At 40.0% G+C, this 17003-nt stretch overlaps 1 protein-coding gene across 1 annotated transcript in view; it reads right to left on the bottom strand.

Annotated features, from left to right (window-relative positions):
* The window catches only part of nrcama (neuronal cell adhesion molecule a), a 61020-nt gene that overhangs the window by 22591 nt on the left and 21426 nt on the right, over positions 1-17003 (bottom strand). Inside the window, 1 exon segment of the mRNA XM_042511146.1 lies at positions 13299-13349. The gene's annotated coding sequence lies outside the window, so the exon portion shown is untranslated.

The following is a 17003-nucleotide window of genomic DNA, read 5'->3' as shown; positions in this document are numbered from 1 at the left end:
TCCAGACCTTGTAACTTAAACAACTTGAGTATCCTGGCTTGCCAGTTCTATATTTTACAAACAAGACACAGACTTGTATGTTTAAGCAGTCTTTTGTGTTCTTAAATTGAGAGTCGTTGCTTACTACAACATCCCATGTGCACCACTGAGATACCCTGTCCACCACGTGTTTGCCTGTAAACATATGGCATGTGAGTGCGCTCACCCGGAACAATCACAACTCTGCTACGCGCAGATTGGCACATGCATGCACTAACGCACCACAGTAGCGAAAGTATCATTGTCAGTGTGTTATATGGATCAAGTTACACATGAGTGCAAGCCCTGAGCGCTGGCTTCTGTTGCGTGGTCTATAAGAATGAGACAGATGATACGTACAGCCGTCACAAAGACATAGAACAATGTTGGCATTAATGGGCTTCTATAAACTGCACCATAGGGAGCAGGACATTGTGTGTGTATCTCCCTTCTACGTGCTCTGTCTTGAAGTGAGCCTCGACCACATGTGCATTAGTGCATTAATTTATTATCAAAGTGGTATTACATCATTGCACCAATGGCATCAAGATACTCTTGTGTATATACTGGTTTTGCTGAATGTCCCTGTCCAAACATGATAAATTTGCTATTGTGTAAAGACAAGATATTAATTCTCAGTTCTGGACTAAATGATATGTTGCAGTAGACATTTTCTTCCATTGCATGAGCTGGTTGAACCACAGCAGCCAAAGAGCGACAGTAACTCCTGTCAGCAGGCAGAGAGAGATTTTGAGGTGCAGCAGTGTGCTGCTGCCAGGTAAACGGCGCAGTCGAAACCTGACATCTTCATTATTAATTACTCGCACATGCATCTTTGCACATGTAGACACACAAACACATGTGCGTACACAGGCAGAGCACACACACAAACACACACGGGGGGGCTGAAGTCTTCAGAAGCATTTCAAGGTGAAACAATCAAGCTCACTGTTTGACTTACTCCTGCTACTTCTCCACTCTGCTGGAGAGGAAGCATGTCTGATGACATAGGGAGAGTACGCTAATGAACACACACACAGAAAGTAGTGTGTCAGATTTTATCTCGCTGAGCTAGGCAGAGTGTGTTAGCTAATACAACCCCAGGACACAGCTAATTACGCCGACACGTCCTATTGGATATTACTCTCGCTAGTTAATCTAGAGGGAAGACAAAAGAGAGAGAGAGAAAAAGAGAGCAACACAATGTTGTGGACTGAATGCATTAAAAGCCGGCCATGCATGCTAAATCTTCTGATCTCATTGTGAAAAAGGCAATGTGATATCATGCAAATGTAATAGCCCATCTTCAAATTAATTACAATAATGCTCCGTGCTACTGCGGCAGAAATAGCCTCCCCCGCGGCGACACACAGATTAAGCCTTGCTGGACCTCTGGCCATTTTCTCCCAGAGAGACAGTGAAGCCTTTTACCTGTTAAGGCTGGGACTTTTGTCTCGAAGGTAATGAGTGTCAAAAAGGAGAAGGGGAGGTGGATGATGGAAACAGATGAACAGAATATTCAAATGGGTAAAAATGAAGTAAAGACGAAAAGATGAGGAGGTAAAAGAAATTGTATAGCCCGAGGGAAAATAAAATGCATCAACTGCTTTACTGGTCTTTTCCTTTAAAGCAGGGCCCGATTAATACGGGTTGCAGATTGAGTGTACGTGGGTTGCATTCAAGTTAACTTTTTGTCTTTTATTATGTTTCTTGATAAGTGGTATAGCACATTCAACAATAAAAGGAGCAAACTCCCGAAAAAGAGAGAAAAAGCAGGCTATCAGATTTTTATTTGTTTTAATTTTAAATAAAATTTGCAGGGCAGGGAGAGCTGTATTAAGCGAGCATGGCTAATTCTGACTTTTTCCATTTTATGGAACAGCAGGTTATTGTCATGTAGCATGAATTTCAACTATTTGTCTTTTTACTGAATTCATGAAAAGACCGCCTTTCCAGCAGTGAAATCCTCCTTACACACAATTACTCTTTTGTATGGAATAAACAAACATGATATGACGATTATTAAGCTTTAAAGGTGCTGGTAGGCAATTATTGTCACCATTAGACAGCGCCCAGCTGGCTGTTTCCCTCTTTCTGGCCTTTGTACCAATCTAAGCTAACTCATCATGTTATACTTACTTATACACTAATAAAGTAATAATTTCTGTTTAAAAACTCCTCCCACATGGATATATAATAACTCTTCCTTTTGTCATGTTTTTCTTCTGTGTGTCGGTCTGTTTTTATGTCTGACCTGGGTCACATTTCCAGAGAGGCAGAGGGAGATTAACTGCCTGCCGGGTAAAAACAAAAAAAATCATAAGACAACACAGATGACTCTCCCAGCACGGGCACAAACACAAAACAGACACATACACAAAAGTAGCTGCCATGTACAAATGTCAACATCTCCATATTTCAACAGCTAGAATGTCACAGAGTGTTAACTGGAATAAACCGCTGAGGCATTCACGTTGGAAATTCCTCGCAGCATTTCACTTGCATGATCATGCGCCATTAAACTAAACTTTTGACCTTTTAAGTGAAGACGACCAACATGCTTTCATACCTGTTTAACCCTATTTGATCATGCTGCAAAGTGTTTTTGAAGTCTGTTGAGTGAATTTTTCCACAGCTAAAGGCTTTACCGTAAGCCTGCTGTGCAGTGGAAGTTATTTTTCTGTAAGCGATATTACCTTATAGAAAGGTTCTCACAGAAGCACACATATACAGATTAACATTCATCCTTGTAGTGAAGTGGGTAATTATCATTTTCCATTGCTCATTTCCTTACAGGTCACACACACACAAAAACCCCCAAAGATGATGACAAAGCGAACTCACAGGAGGATGAGTGGGATGACTTTGGCTGGTGGGCAGGTCATCTCTCACCCTCCTCTCTTCTCTGACTCAGTGGTCAAAGCCCATAGGTCAAAGAGTCCTCCAACTTTGCCTCTCCATCTTCATCACTCTATCCTTGTCTCTTTTCTCCATTTCCTGTCTCCATTCTTCTTTTTCACTGTGATCTGTTCTTTTGCATTTCTTCTTAAACAAAGGCCATGACCCCAGACTGTCGTCTGGTTGTTTGTCAGACTAAAATTTCTGATTGAGGTCTCAGTGTTACATCTGCATGAGTGAACAGGAGGGTGTTCATTAAACGTTTCAAAAGGACATTTTGTTAGATGATGACAGCAAACGTCCACTGGCCACTCTAAAAAAAAGTCAAAGCTTATATCTTCACACATTCTCCTAAATTGAGTCGACCTTCTGTCGCCCTTTCAAGCTCAACAGTGAGAGTTTGCAATGATACACTTGGAGTCTTCATTAATGGATGAGTCATTATTACCCAATCTCTTACAGGAAGCCATGAAACTGCACCACAGGACCGTTATATAAGTGCTTATGAAAATGTAATTCAGTGGTGAGGTCGCACAGCAGCTTGGCCTCCGAATAAATCCATTTTTAGTTTTCATTTTCACCACATATTGAAGTTGAAAAACCCGGATCTATTGGTTGGATCTATAGCTTATTTAATTTTTTCCAAGAATTAGGTAAGAAGACTAATACAATAATTCTGTTACCTTTGATCTAAGACAGGCTAAAAGTTTCTCCATCCTGCTGCAATGTTATTACTTGATTACATAGGTATTATTGATGGTTTTGACCATTATAGATACACTTGTCACTTACACTGACAAGTATGTTCAGAATACCGTTATCAGTGTATAAATTGAAATGTTTCTTGTTATGCAGCAGGAAGTCAACTGACATTAGTATAAAGAGCGTTAAAGTGAGTGTAGAAACGTCAGAGATGGTGAAATTAAATAACCCAGTTCCAAGTAAAACCAAAACTAGTATCAAAACTAGTCAAAGAATACTTGCATTCTATCTTTTTTGTACCCAGATCTGGCAAAAAAAATTCAGTCTATGTGGTTTTGCTAACAGCCAATCACTGCAAGCATTCTTCGATTTACATGTGAGTGGCCCGTGAGTATCTGGTGGCATTTTACGCAGCTGAATGGTACAATGTGCATAATGGATATCAAATGAAGAAAATAAAGAAAAAAGGTATCAAATTAAGGACTTTATTGGTATCTTTATCACTTAAAGGGTACTGCTAATGGTATGATGTCATAATTTTTTAGACAATACCCAGTCCTACTTATGTCATGTAACAAACTTACTTTCAGTCAAATCTGTTTTTTCTGAACCTAACAATGTTGTCTTTGCTTCAGTAAAACCTACGTAACTCCTGATATTAGCTGGATTTAATGCATTGATTACAGCACCCTGGACATACTAGTCGGTGTAGCAGGACCCATCTAATCCATTTTTATGAACTGATGATGACTAATAACGGCCATTTAAATTGAGTGATAACACTCAAAAAGGGTCATTTTCCCATGTTTTCAGTATTAATGCTAAGGTAACCTGTTGTTCATATGTCTTATCAAATTTCTTTTCTCATTCTCAGCAAGAATGCAAAAATTGTATTTTATCCAAAATGTTGCATAATTTGGTGATATGCTGAACTGTTGAAGTGGACATCTCAAACCAATGTGTCCCTTCAACCATTTGTGTGCAATTTGATGTCTTTGAGCAAGACATTGTACTAGTATTTGCTCTCAATGAAACTGCCCTAAGCCGTCCCTAGATATCTCCAGTATAGTGTAAAGTTTCTAGGAAGAGATGAGACAGGACTTTATATATATTTTGGATATTCAATATATAACTGGAGTCAACAATCCTCACCAACAAAGAATGACATGAAGTCTGCTGACACAAACCCAACAGTCTCCCTGCCTCTCAGTTTGCAAACCCTGAAGCAACGTGCTAAGTTGGTCACTCCGCAGCCTTCAGTCACACTGAGAGACACTGAGGCATGACAGCCTGACTAGACAGATGAGGGGGGAGGCAGGAAGAGAATTAGAGGCAGGGATGAAAACACAGTCATCTGCAGTCACATCAGATCACAGTAACAGAGATATTGCTAAGACAATGGACTCAGAGTCGGACCGCTTTCAACCAGACTGGACTTGATGCTCCCTCGTGTGTAGCTCAGTACGCACATTATATACATTGTTATTTTTACATAAATGTACAAATATCATAAGTTTGCATCTTGGAACTCGTGGTCTATCGAGAAATTGTGTTGGATTTTCTTTGCAGAGAAATTTCACTGCTTTGGGGTAGACATCCAGCACATGCATCATCACACACAAACCAGACTACAGTGAACTGTGGTGGCCTTCATACAGTCTGAGAGTCTCCAGTAACCAGGTCAGTAGAATAGGAGCTGTGAGCCATGAGAGTTTCCACAAATGCACAAAGCAGAACTGCAGCCTAAATGTGAAGCCACTGTAACTACTACTTCACTGCTGACATTTAGAGCAGACTTAAAACTTCATTACGGGGGAATGTGCATCTGAACTTCTTCAAAAACACCCTTAAAACTGTGACTCCCTGAAACTGTACATATAGTTGGAAAGAAAAACGAGGGCCCACAAATACACAAACAGTGCATATGGACCACAAACACCTTTATGCAGCCAATGCCTGAGGTGAGAACTTTAGAACTTATCGCAGTATTTAGAAAACTGATCCTGCAATCATGTGTGAATGAGGAGGTGCTTGTGCGTCCAGCAGGGAATATTCTATGCATAGTGTATAATATGCTATCTTTTAGAGACTGAACATAACTTTTGCAGATATCTGAAATTAATTTTTATGGAACCATTATTAGCTTTGATTTTGGTCTCCACGATCTCCTGAGGTGAATAACTAGCTCTAAATGCACCACTATGGTCACCAAAAAGTCACTGACTTTGTTGTTTGGTGCTCTGCATGTAGCAAAAGTTTTTGGACTTTTTTGTTTTCTGCTGTTGCCAAAAAGTGGCGCTGATGAGAGTGATTTAAAACTAGTAAAACTGCGAGCCGGAAATAACAAAACTACTAGAGACCATCTTGCAACTGGATTACTTCAGTCACAATACAGCTGTCTGCGATTTAAAAGAAATGTGAGCCAGGAGCTTATAATGGGGGACCCTATTGATTGGGCTGCACACATCTTTGAATGTAGCCTTTATTTTGATCTCAGCTTTAGTGAGCTCATTACTGTTAGCTGTCGCTTTTAGCGACCCCCTTCACATACAAGAGTGATCCATAGCAGCTTTAAATGAATATATGGCTTTTTCTCATACATCAAGACACAGGCTAGGGTTGCGGGTTGAACACACTTCTAGTGTATGTAGAGGAGGGATGCAAATGTGCAGCAATACAGATACAGATGTATTAAACAGCCGGAGAAATACAAAGACATGCCAACATACCAGTCCTGTGTAAACACATGAAAAAAGGGCTGACCCTGAGTGGAAACCTCCGAACTTCTCTCTGTCCTTGTCTCTGTATCTGTCAGTTTGATAACTTTTATTGGACGTCTGCTCAGTCTCTCGTGTCTCTTTCTCTCTCCGTCCTCCACAAACCCTCATCAAGTGATGGGTCTGCCATGAACAAAGGCTATTGTAAGATGAGAAAATGGCCTTACTTCTTTGGGGCGAAGCCTTGACTGGATTTTTTTGATGAAAAAGGAAAAACAAGGGGCAGCATTGCCTCACTAATCCATCCTGACAGATGGGCTGCTATTCATGCATGTTTCATATCTTTTTACGTTAAGTATTATTTACTAAAACACATTTGTGCTGCAGACAATGGGTGGATCATGTTGCCATTGTCTTACCGTGGAAGGTAAGGAGAGACATTATGAGTGGTGGGAATAAAGCACTCACTCTCAAGTTAAAGTGAAGCTATGCAGGGTGTATTTTATGGTTAACACTTGACAATAGGGAATGGAAGAGGAGGTGTGAAGTTTATTGAAAAAAAAAACTTAATAGTGAGGATGAGGTAATGGCATATTTGCATCATTGGTATGATCTTATTTCCAAGGAAATATTCACAGAATACCCCAAATATGTCCAGATTGTGGCGGTTTTAGCACAAATAGTATTTCAAAAGTTTCAGAAACACATACTTGAAAGATTATTGGTATATTCTTAAAAGCCAATAAGAGGTTTAGCTGTTGCTCAAAAGCACTTCAGCCATGTCACCTTGTCACGGTTAGAACCAGCAGCTCTCCAGTTACAAGTCACAACTGCTTAATTTAAAGCAACCTCGTGTTTAACTGCTGACATCATCGGAAGCTGCAGCTACACTGGAAGTTATTGTAAGAGGAGCTTTCGCTACACTAACACCACTTCTTTGCATTGAAAGGACAGAACTGGCAGCCTCTTTGTCTCCAATAGCCCCCAAACCGGATCACACTCAGCCACCAAAATCAGAACAAACTATCTCAGCCTCTTTTTGTACATGCACACATACACACACACAGGGCCTTCCCTTTTTGGGTTCAGTTTTTCTAGCACCATCCGCACAATCCCCCAGCGACTGCTTTTCTCTCAGGCTTTGTGAAGTGCTGATGGTCAGCATGCCGCCCTCCCTGCTCTCCATCCACAACTCTACAACCACCCGTGGGGGCTATTGTCCTTCATGTTGTTTACCACTGGGATAACGCTGAAACGGCAGGGGTGTTCTAGGGCACAAGGTGATACCTCCGGCAATAAAACAGTGGTTGAGTGTGTGCAGTTATGATAGAAGGGAAAAATGCACACATACTAAATGGTGCTTAAGTTTGATTTGGATACAGTACAAAAAATAAAAACTCTGCAGTGTCCAAAAAACAAGATACACTACAGATCAAGGAGTAGTGTCATCTGCATATATAAATACATAATTCTAATTTAAATGTAATTATAAAACTTGGTGTATGGTGTTGGAAGTAGTCTCAAAACACTAATGTTAACTAAAGTGGCTTTCTCCTAAACTTCATCTCCATTTGACCAATTTGGCACTGTACAATAACAGAGAATGCAAATCTTATGCCTATTGCTCAAGGACACATATGACAGTTCACATGGCTGTCACAAAAGCCTGTATAGCCAAGGCTATTGAATGCTATGACACTGTTATATTGCAGCATGTTGCCAAATGGTTTATTAGGTGGTGCACTATCATAGAACAACCTTATGTTGAAAAATATTTTATTTCTATACTTAGACTTTTATATACTAAAAAATAAGTGTATTTATACTAAAAGAAGACAGGGGTGAGAATTAAATTCTGCAGAAAAACCATGTCCCAACCTTCATTGAACAGCTTTTTCTATAGCTTCTTTCCTACTGGACAAAAAAGACACCAATATCTGGCTTTTGTCTTTATTGGGAAACATTTAAAAACACAAATTATTCCTCGCACAAATGACTTTAGTCACTAGTATTTATCAGCAGTGATGGAAATACCCAGGCGGACACAATCATTTCAGTCCCTTATCTTCATTTACTGTATGTAATGTAATTCTGCGTTATTCGAGTTGAACAGTGAAATATACAACTACAGAATAGTTTAAAGGTGACGACCAAAGCTGAAGAGTTGATGATCTACCGGCTTGGAAATTGAACCATCCTGAGATGAGTTCCCATGCATCCCCCTACACTCTTAAACCCCTGACATGAATTGCCATAGAAATATCTTATTGTCATTTCCTGTTCCCCCTTTCTTTTTCCTTTTCAGGGAATGAGAGCAGCCCTGCCTTTCCATGAACTGAATCTCAACAGCTTTGCTCGAGGCACATTCAGGGAACTGAGTGATCCTCTTTGAAAAGGTGAAAAAATAGGAAGGACACCTCAGAAGGTGTCACACCCTCCACCTGATGAGGCATTGTTAACACAAACTGCTGTGTTAATCTTGTAAAAGAAAAAAACCTGCTTTGACAAAATAGGGGGAAAATGGTCAGTCTAAAGTGTTCACAATTATTACTAAGCTAAAGAAAAAAAATTCTACATTTTAAAAAATGTGATAATTTATGTGTATAAAATATAAATTCAAATAGCTATAAATTGGGGTTTAATTAAACCAACAGCGTATCATTAAACAGGAATGGCTTTGAAAAAATGATAATTGCTCAAAAACAAAACATGGGACTCATCCATGTGTAACTCATCAAAAGCCATTACTGATGGCTGCCATTAAAATTCGCTTCATCTGACATCCAATTATAGCGCTGTGATATTTGGACAATTGCACACATTTTGCCAAGCGTATGGACTGGTTTGTTGGCTGCCGGGGGCTTGGTTGGGTGTTGGGTGTGTGCCCATGTGCACATGAGTGTGTATGCATTTGTGTGTGTTTGTGAGTGCATGTCTCGCCTGTCTAGGGTCATCTCATCAAAAGCTGTGAGCTCAGCCAAAGCAGAGAGCCATGCTGGCTATATGTGTGTGGTTGCTCCCGTGTGTTTTTGTGTGCGCACCAGTACAAATTCATATATGAAATTGAGGAAACAAATTGAGTCTGGTGTTCTATTATTTTCTTGCCTTTATAGTCACACATTCTGTCTTGTGGAAACTGAGGTTTGAATGTAACAGTCCCTATTGTAATGTCAATCTGCTTAACCCGGTCTCACTCCTAACTTAAGAAATCCAGGCCCTTTGTTTTTTGACATACAAGCAGCTGTTGTAGTATACAGAGCAAGAAGGTCTGTATTAGGTGGGCAAAGGGAAGTGGACTGGTCAAATAAACTCTGCACTTTCACCTGTGAGCCAAAAGGTGGTAAAAATACTTATTTTAAACCAAACCATGATGGGTGATTTCAATCGACACGTCATCCCTGAGCGTCCAAAACTGATGCTGGAGGAGTACCTAGAGCGCCATAGTTTGACGTGCAGGGCCACTGACCAAGCATGAGTATTTGACAAATGGAAATGAGAATGTGACTTTAGCAATTATAAGCTTTTTATAAAACACAGTCCCGTAAAAAATAAATTATTTTCTAAAATGCAACATATCACACACCCTTCCTTATCACTCAGGTACTTCAGTCTTTTTGGTTACACTCATGTTTTATCCAATCATATTTCTCGTCTCTGCCATTTACATTTATCATAACCTCTCTCTAAAACAAATGTAAATAATATCATCTCTCAGTACGCTGCTTGCACCACTGCCACAGTCTAGCGATCCAGTCTACATCGAGGCGTAAACTCATCTGCAAAGTTATTAAGTGTAAAGCATGTGCCGGGTCTGAATTTTCATACCCTGGTCAATTTAACAGACACAAATACTTGCATTAATAATATTTTAGAAATATATTAAAAAAAAACCTTGGCATTTTAAAAATAAAGTATGTTTTAGATATTCAGATGTATAATACACACAAAAAACGAACTGATGGACTAATCCGTGCAAAATAAAAAGGATAAAAGGCCCCTAAAATCAATACTTCTCAGTTTCATTCTAATACAGTGTGACAGCGTGAACACAGCCACATAAATCCAGCTGGGCCAGTAAACCAGCAGAGTCTCATTGGTATTCCTGTGTGATATTGTTAGGTAAAAGGTATTGATGAGCAGATAGATGCACGTGGCCTTGGTGCGTGACTCCGGGCTTTACTATGACATGAGTTATAGTGTATGTGCATTTGTATGAGTGTTTTCGTGTCCTTCAGGTCAAGACCGTTATGGCTGACGTTCCTATACACCTTTTCTATTTTACTGGGCCTGATCAATTTCTGAGGACCTTCTTTGTAGTAGCTTCATCACACCCTTCAAAAGCATTGCTCAGCATACTGATGATGTTACTATTCTTAGGGCCTGTTGTCGTGCTAAGGATTAATTTTTTTTTCTGTGAAGAGTCAAAATTGGTCGCATTTTATTGTCAAGGAAGAAGAAAAGTTCACTGTAAATTTAATGGCTATCTGGCCTGTAGTTGTTGGTGGTGATGAAAGGTTAGCCAGATGGTGGACTGATAAATGGACTGGCTACAACACCATCAGGGCTAACAGAGCAAATATAAGAATATAATGATAAAGGAGTAACAGTGTGAAAAGTGCATGATGGGATGGAAACGAGGCAGGGGGTGAGAGGGGGGGGGATGGGACTGATTGACGCGTTGTGGCAGTGCAACAAGCTGGCATGGCCCTTTTTTTTCTCCTCCACCCATCTGTTCATCAGGATTACTCATCTAGAGAGGGGTGGAGGAGGAGAGAGGAAACTGTAGGAGGGCAAAGACTGGGAGAGGAGACGAAATACATCAATACAACCTACAATAACTGAATTCAAACCACTTTCCTGTGCCATATTTTCAGTAAAATAAACTGCTGTGATAATGACTCAATGTTAAAATTATGGATCAGTGCAATATAAGAGTGCTCTCATGGGGCTATTCAGGTAGCAGTGATAGTAAAGGGAGGTGGAAACATTGTAGTGGTGTGTTATGTAATACTGTGCTGCAGCGCCTGCTCTACTTACTAAGACATTGCTCCCTACTGACAAATATGTTTTATGGGTTTCCATAAGGCAGCATGCTCAGTGTACTACTGGCCTGCTATTGGTGGAGTTTTCTTGTAGACAAGAAAAGTTTACATTCAGTAATACTCTTCAAAATGCATAGTGTGCATCCTGTACTTACTTCCTTTTACAACATTTGGTTGTAAACTGGTGGAAAATGAAATATTATTTTCAAAACAACAATGTGGAAAAAATTGGCATTCTGTTTCATGTGTTATATCAGTGTGTGTTGAACAGCATCTGTGCTCTCTGTCTGTGTGTGGTGTGTGCACCTGAGTGTGTCATGTGTCAGCAGGTGAGCAGCAGTTGATGCCAAGACATGTGGCTCCTATTTTTCCAGTCGCATTTAAACAAACACATGCTGGATATTCATATTATCCTTTCACCTCTCTGGGTGTGGACACATTGTTATTGTCAGTGTTTTCTTTAATGTAGGCTTAAGGCTTTTTACTAGGGCTGTCAGTGTTAACGTGTTAATCGTCGTTGATTGCCGGCCGTCATTCCTGTTGTTAAGAGAGTGCACCAGGCTGAGTTTTAAAGCTAGAGTGATATTATGGAATCACATGAAACTGGACGACCTGAGGAATCCAGTGGTACCAACCATGTCATGCTAGTTTCTCAGTCAGGGGGCAGAATAACGCTCCAGTGTTTTTGACTACGGAAAAACAGCAGGGTCATTGCACAGGGACCCCATGACCTCTGACCTTAAGATATATGAATGAAAATGGGTTTTATGGGTACCCATGAGTCCCTCCTTTACAGACATGCCCACTTTATGCTCATCCCATGCAGTTTTTTGCTGTCATTTCATTCCTAATCAAGGCAATCTGTTAAGAATTCCTTCACCCTGCCAATATGGACTTCAAAACTGTTACACAGCTTAGGGATTCATCTTCAACTCTTCCAATAACTGAGCTATCTTTAAAACCATGAGTTTAATCTGACACCTCGCAACATTCCTCAGCTACTAGCTTGTTCCATAGATGTGTTCACATCCACTCTTTAATAGAATCTCACCTCACTTATTAGTTATTTTCCACATCAGCGTAATTGTATTTAGTCTTTAACATCACACAAGGATGTTGCAACAAGCATCAAGCCAAGGGCGTAATTCACAAGGGCGGAACACAGGGGACATGTACATTTTCAAATATTCACATACTTGTGCTAATTGTTTTTTATTATTACTGTGCTTCTAGTTTATACTTTATATTTTAACCGACTTTGCATACTCAGCACATTATACTTGTTTATCATTTAAAATATTCACATAGTAGTGCTAAATGTCGCTTATTACTGTATTTGTATAGTAATAAGACATTTGAAATCAAAATTCCACCCCTGCACCACGCTACTGTAGTTTGCTAGGTTAGTACTTGCACATACCAAGAGGACACAGCCAAGGCTGCAAATGGTATGAATCAGTCACTGCCAGCTGTAAGGCACGCCTCAACACTCAGCACTTTTCATCCATGCTAACTGACCTTTCTTATTAAAGATACAGCCATGATTTGAAAAACTAGTAAAAATGCAGTTTCAGTGCATTTCCAAACACAAATATTTGTAGTGCTGTCAGTAACAGCCACACTATACTATGTGTTAATGCATATATAAATCCAAGAAACAATACATTGTCACCTCAGGGTGATGCTGAACATAGCACAACAGCCCATATTACTGGGACACATGCACAAGGCCAGACATGAAATCAGCAAACATTGTGATCCAAAACTAGAACAGGAGGATGTTTGGGTGCTGCTGATTCACACATCAAGTAACATCAGTGTGTACACAAAACACAGGAGCAGAGGATAACAACATCACAAGACACTTAGAGACAAATAAAGCGAAGTTCAGCAGAGAGAGTATTTGCAACATTTGACTCACCTATGAGGATTTAATCTCAGCTGCTTTCTGTCTTCAGGAGTTGGTTCAAACCTGCAATAATGAGAAGAACATTAGCTGCTAATGGGGGTGTTTTTCAGCCAAAATTGGCTAATCAGTTCTGAAACTGACAGCATAATTTCATACAGTATATAATTTAAAATCCTAAAAAATGTGCTACTACAACTGCTACTATCTTATCTCCTGTGATATTGTGTAGCACTGATGTTTTCATCACATTTCATTTGGCAAAGAAATACTTGGTCAAAGTCCTGCAGCTTCCATTCATGCTAAATTGTATCAGCTAACTCCTATTACCAAATCAGCATCAGGTCACCAACAAGCACTTAAAGCAAAATTTCACCTACGAAATGACAAGGTGTAACCTTGTATTTGTGAATAGTCTGTGCTTTTCTGCCAAAGTGTCAGGGCCCCCCCTGACCTTCACCTGCAAAACGTCAATGAAGTTTACATGCACTGATGAAGAAAAGACTAAAAATGACTTCCTAGAGACACAAAATGACTCGAAAAGGACTTAAAATGACCTTACTAAGACAAAACAAAACCACAAAAGATACGTAAAGACTGCAAAGAGACGCACAGCCACCAAAAACTCTATTTGAGATTTCAGATTTCAGATTTGAATTCATTCATCAATACAGGCTAGTGTCGCACACACAGCACGACATGAATACACGAGCACATCCTCTTCACTCTCCAGGGAATACCCAGTAAATGACTCTGTCTTGCTGAACACAAGGACCTTCAATCAATAACCAAAATGTCTGCAGTCATTTTTATTACTTTTACCTCCAGCAGGGGACACGCATAAACGACACAGTGCCCCCCGTGTCCCCGCAAACAGGCTTTCCTCCGTGACCGTGAATGCATTATCATAATCTCCAGAGAGACTCTCCATTCATCTCACATTAGCAAAACAAATGTGACAGACAAAGAACGCCGGCCCATTTAGACGTGAAGCCATTAAAACTGTAGTTAGCTCAGAGCAGAAAGACCCGTGGATTATGTGAGTAGCCATTAATAAGCTGAGGTTGAGCTGTTTGAACTCATCGGGCATGTAAAAGATGAAGATCTCTGAACTCTGTCCGATGACATGGGGTGAGAAGCTGCTGTCACAGCAAGAGAGGTTGGAAGAATGCCTGCGACATGACCCGTCACCATCTAACATCAGCACATGGGAATCAAACTAAAGTTATTCTGAAAGTATAAACGTGCCAAATTGAACTGAATGATTTCAGTAACCTAGACTGAACTAAAACAAATTGAACTGAGTCAAAGTGAGACCAGAGAGGGCAGGGAGGGAGATGTTAATGAACGGAGACAGGGACGCACCGAGACATCAGAAATCCCCGGCAGGAGAGGCAGAGCGAGGATGATGGGAGAAAGAGTGTGAAGAAAGAGAGAACACATAAAAAAATGAAGGGCGAGAGGGAATCAGAAACATGCATTATTAACGGGCAAATCTAAAAGCGCTTCATCATCAGAGTGCAGAGAGGGGGGTGGAGAGCGATAGAGGAGAAGAAGAGAGAGAAGAGGAGAGCTGGGAGATGGCAGGGGAGAGACACTAGCAGGCCCGACCTCATGCTCCAACGCATTACCATGGAGACGACGGGAGAGACAGACCCTGGATACCATATGACAACAAAGAATGCATTTTCATTTTAACGGAATAGTTTTTAAATGAATAGTTTTATTTGCTTTTTTGTGAAGAGTTAGACGATAAGACCAATAACACGACAAGCTACAGGGAGGAGATGGTTAGCTGAGCTTTGAATAAAGACTGGAAGCAGCTGGCAGAGCTCTGCCCAAAGCCAACAAAATCCACCTACCAGCAAGTCTAGAGCTAATAAATGAACACAACACATTCAAAATATGTACAAAAAAAATGTAAAAACTACAGATGTCTTGATCACGTTTTTGTTTTTGCCCCCGCTCTCAATCCAAGTAATTTAATATTGAGCAGATCATCTGCCGGTACAGAGTCCCAATCCAATACTTCAATTTTCCTACAGCTGCACAATGCAAACTTTAAGTACATCAAAGTTATTAAAATCAATCCAGTCAATCAATCCAAAAATCCCTATGTCCAAGTTTCATTTGCATTTTTTTTTATAAAATAACAAACCCTACCTAAGATCTTTTTGGCTTTGTCACTGTGAAGTGAAATTCTCTGTCCCTTCAAGGGAGTATTTACCGGCGATGCTTCAATGCGGCCTGAGTTACCTGAATGATTTGTATTCTGTTGATTTTTGTGTGAAATATATTAATAAATTAGCCTTTATGTTTTGGCTAACTGGCTGCTCGTAGTAGCTTAATATTTAACAGACATGAGAGAAGGATCACTTTTTCATCTAACTATTGAAAATTAAGCAATCTGTGTTTTGTTTTTTTTTTAAATGTCACACTATTACTTTGAAAAAACATCCTTAAACATATAAAGCATTATGTAACGTATTTATGTGTGAAACCCTGCTATTCAAAAGCTGTAACATTCAGCCAAGTGAAACTCCCAACAGTTTTCAGTAAATTTTCACTTATCAGATATGATTCTAGCACGCTGACTCTATTCCCAACAAACTTTATTGGCATTTGCTGACAAAGACAATACAGGAGCGACCTGACAAGCGTTATACATTTTTAAGTGTTCCACAGTGTAGAATAAATGTCTGAATCTGTCTGATGAGCCTTCAGAAGAATTCATGAAGCAAAAATAGATCTGACTCGTTCACTTCATCTTCTGCTGGGAACTAAAATATCTCTATGACAACAGTGTGAATGTGAAATGTAAGCTCTGTGAATACTTAAACGCTGCCTGGAGATAAAGGCCAGTGTTTCTCTGAATGTCCTCATACCAACTACAGTGAGATCACTATATGTCTGATTACTAAAGCCGCATGTCCCAAAGCCCGGTGCAATACCACTATCTATCTCCTGTTTCAATTAGCTGCCTGAGTTTATGGATCCACTGGGAACCAGTACGCTCTGCATGTGTTTGAATGTCTCTGTGTGTGTGTGGCACATGGGGAGGGTTTTGCAGACTGTGATGAAATAACTGACCCCAGGCGTGAATAAAAATGTGGATGCACGTGTGTGTGTGTGTGTGTGTGTGTGTGTGTGTGTGTGTGTGTGTGTGTCTTAATCCCCTAGGCTGAGGGGCCTCAGAAATCAGTGACGGCAGCAGCTGCCCAAAAAAAACACTTAACACATGACCTGACTGCCTGGACCCACACCCACTTCTACCTTCATCTGGTTCTACACAATATTAACACACACAAATACACACAAACTGATGAATTAAAAACAACCCCTATGTCACCTCTGTACTCAGGGGTTAATACACATCCTCAAAAACCCATACATGACATTACTTTGAATGTGGGTTCAAATGACTATTAGTGACCAAAATGTAATTACAAGTAGGTTGAAATCCTTTTAAGGACCAAAAATATTATACATTCAATTACAGGAGTAGCAGAAGGTAAAACTGGCATAGAACATGTGTGTGTTCCCCAATAAAAACAGGAAAGTTGCAGAGAACTTTGTTTTGCAAAATTAAAGTCATTTACACCATAAATTGATGCAAAAAGGCTAAACATTGGTGCCAAAAAATCCTCAGAATGCAGGTAATGAATTTGCAATGCTCAAAATTTTCTGGTGGAGGACCCTCAAAACCCATTTCATATGCAT

This window comes from Plectropomus leopardus, chromosome 22 (assembly GCF_008729295.1).
Source record: "Plectropomus leopardus isolate mb chromosome 22, YSFRI_Pleo_2.0, whole genome shotgun sequence".
Lineage (NCBI taxonomy): Eukaryota > Metazoa > Chordata > Actinopteri > Perciformes > Serranidae > Plectropomus > Plectropomus leopardus.
The sequence above is the reverse complement of the archived record's forward strand: the minus strand, read 5'-3'. Positions and strand labels throughout refer to the sequence as shown.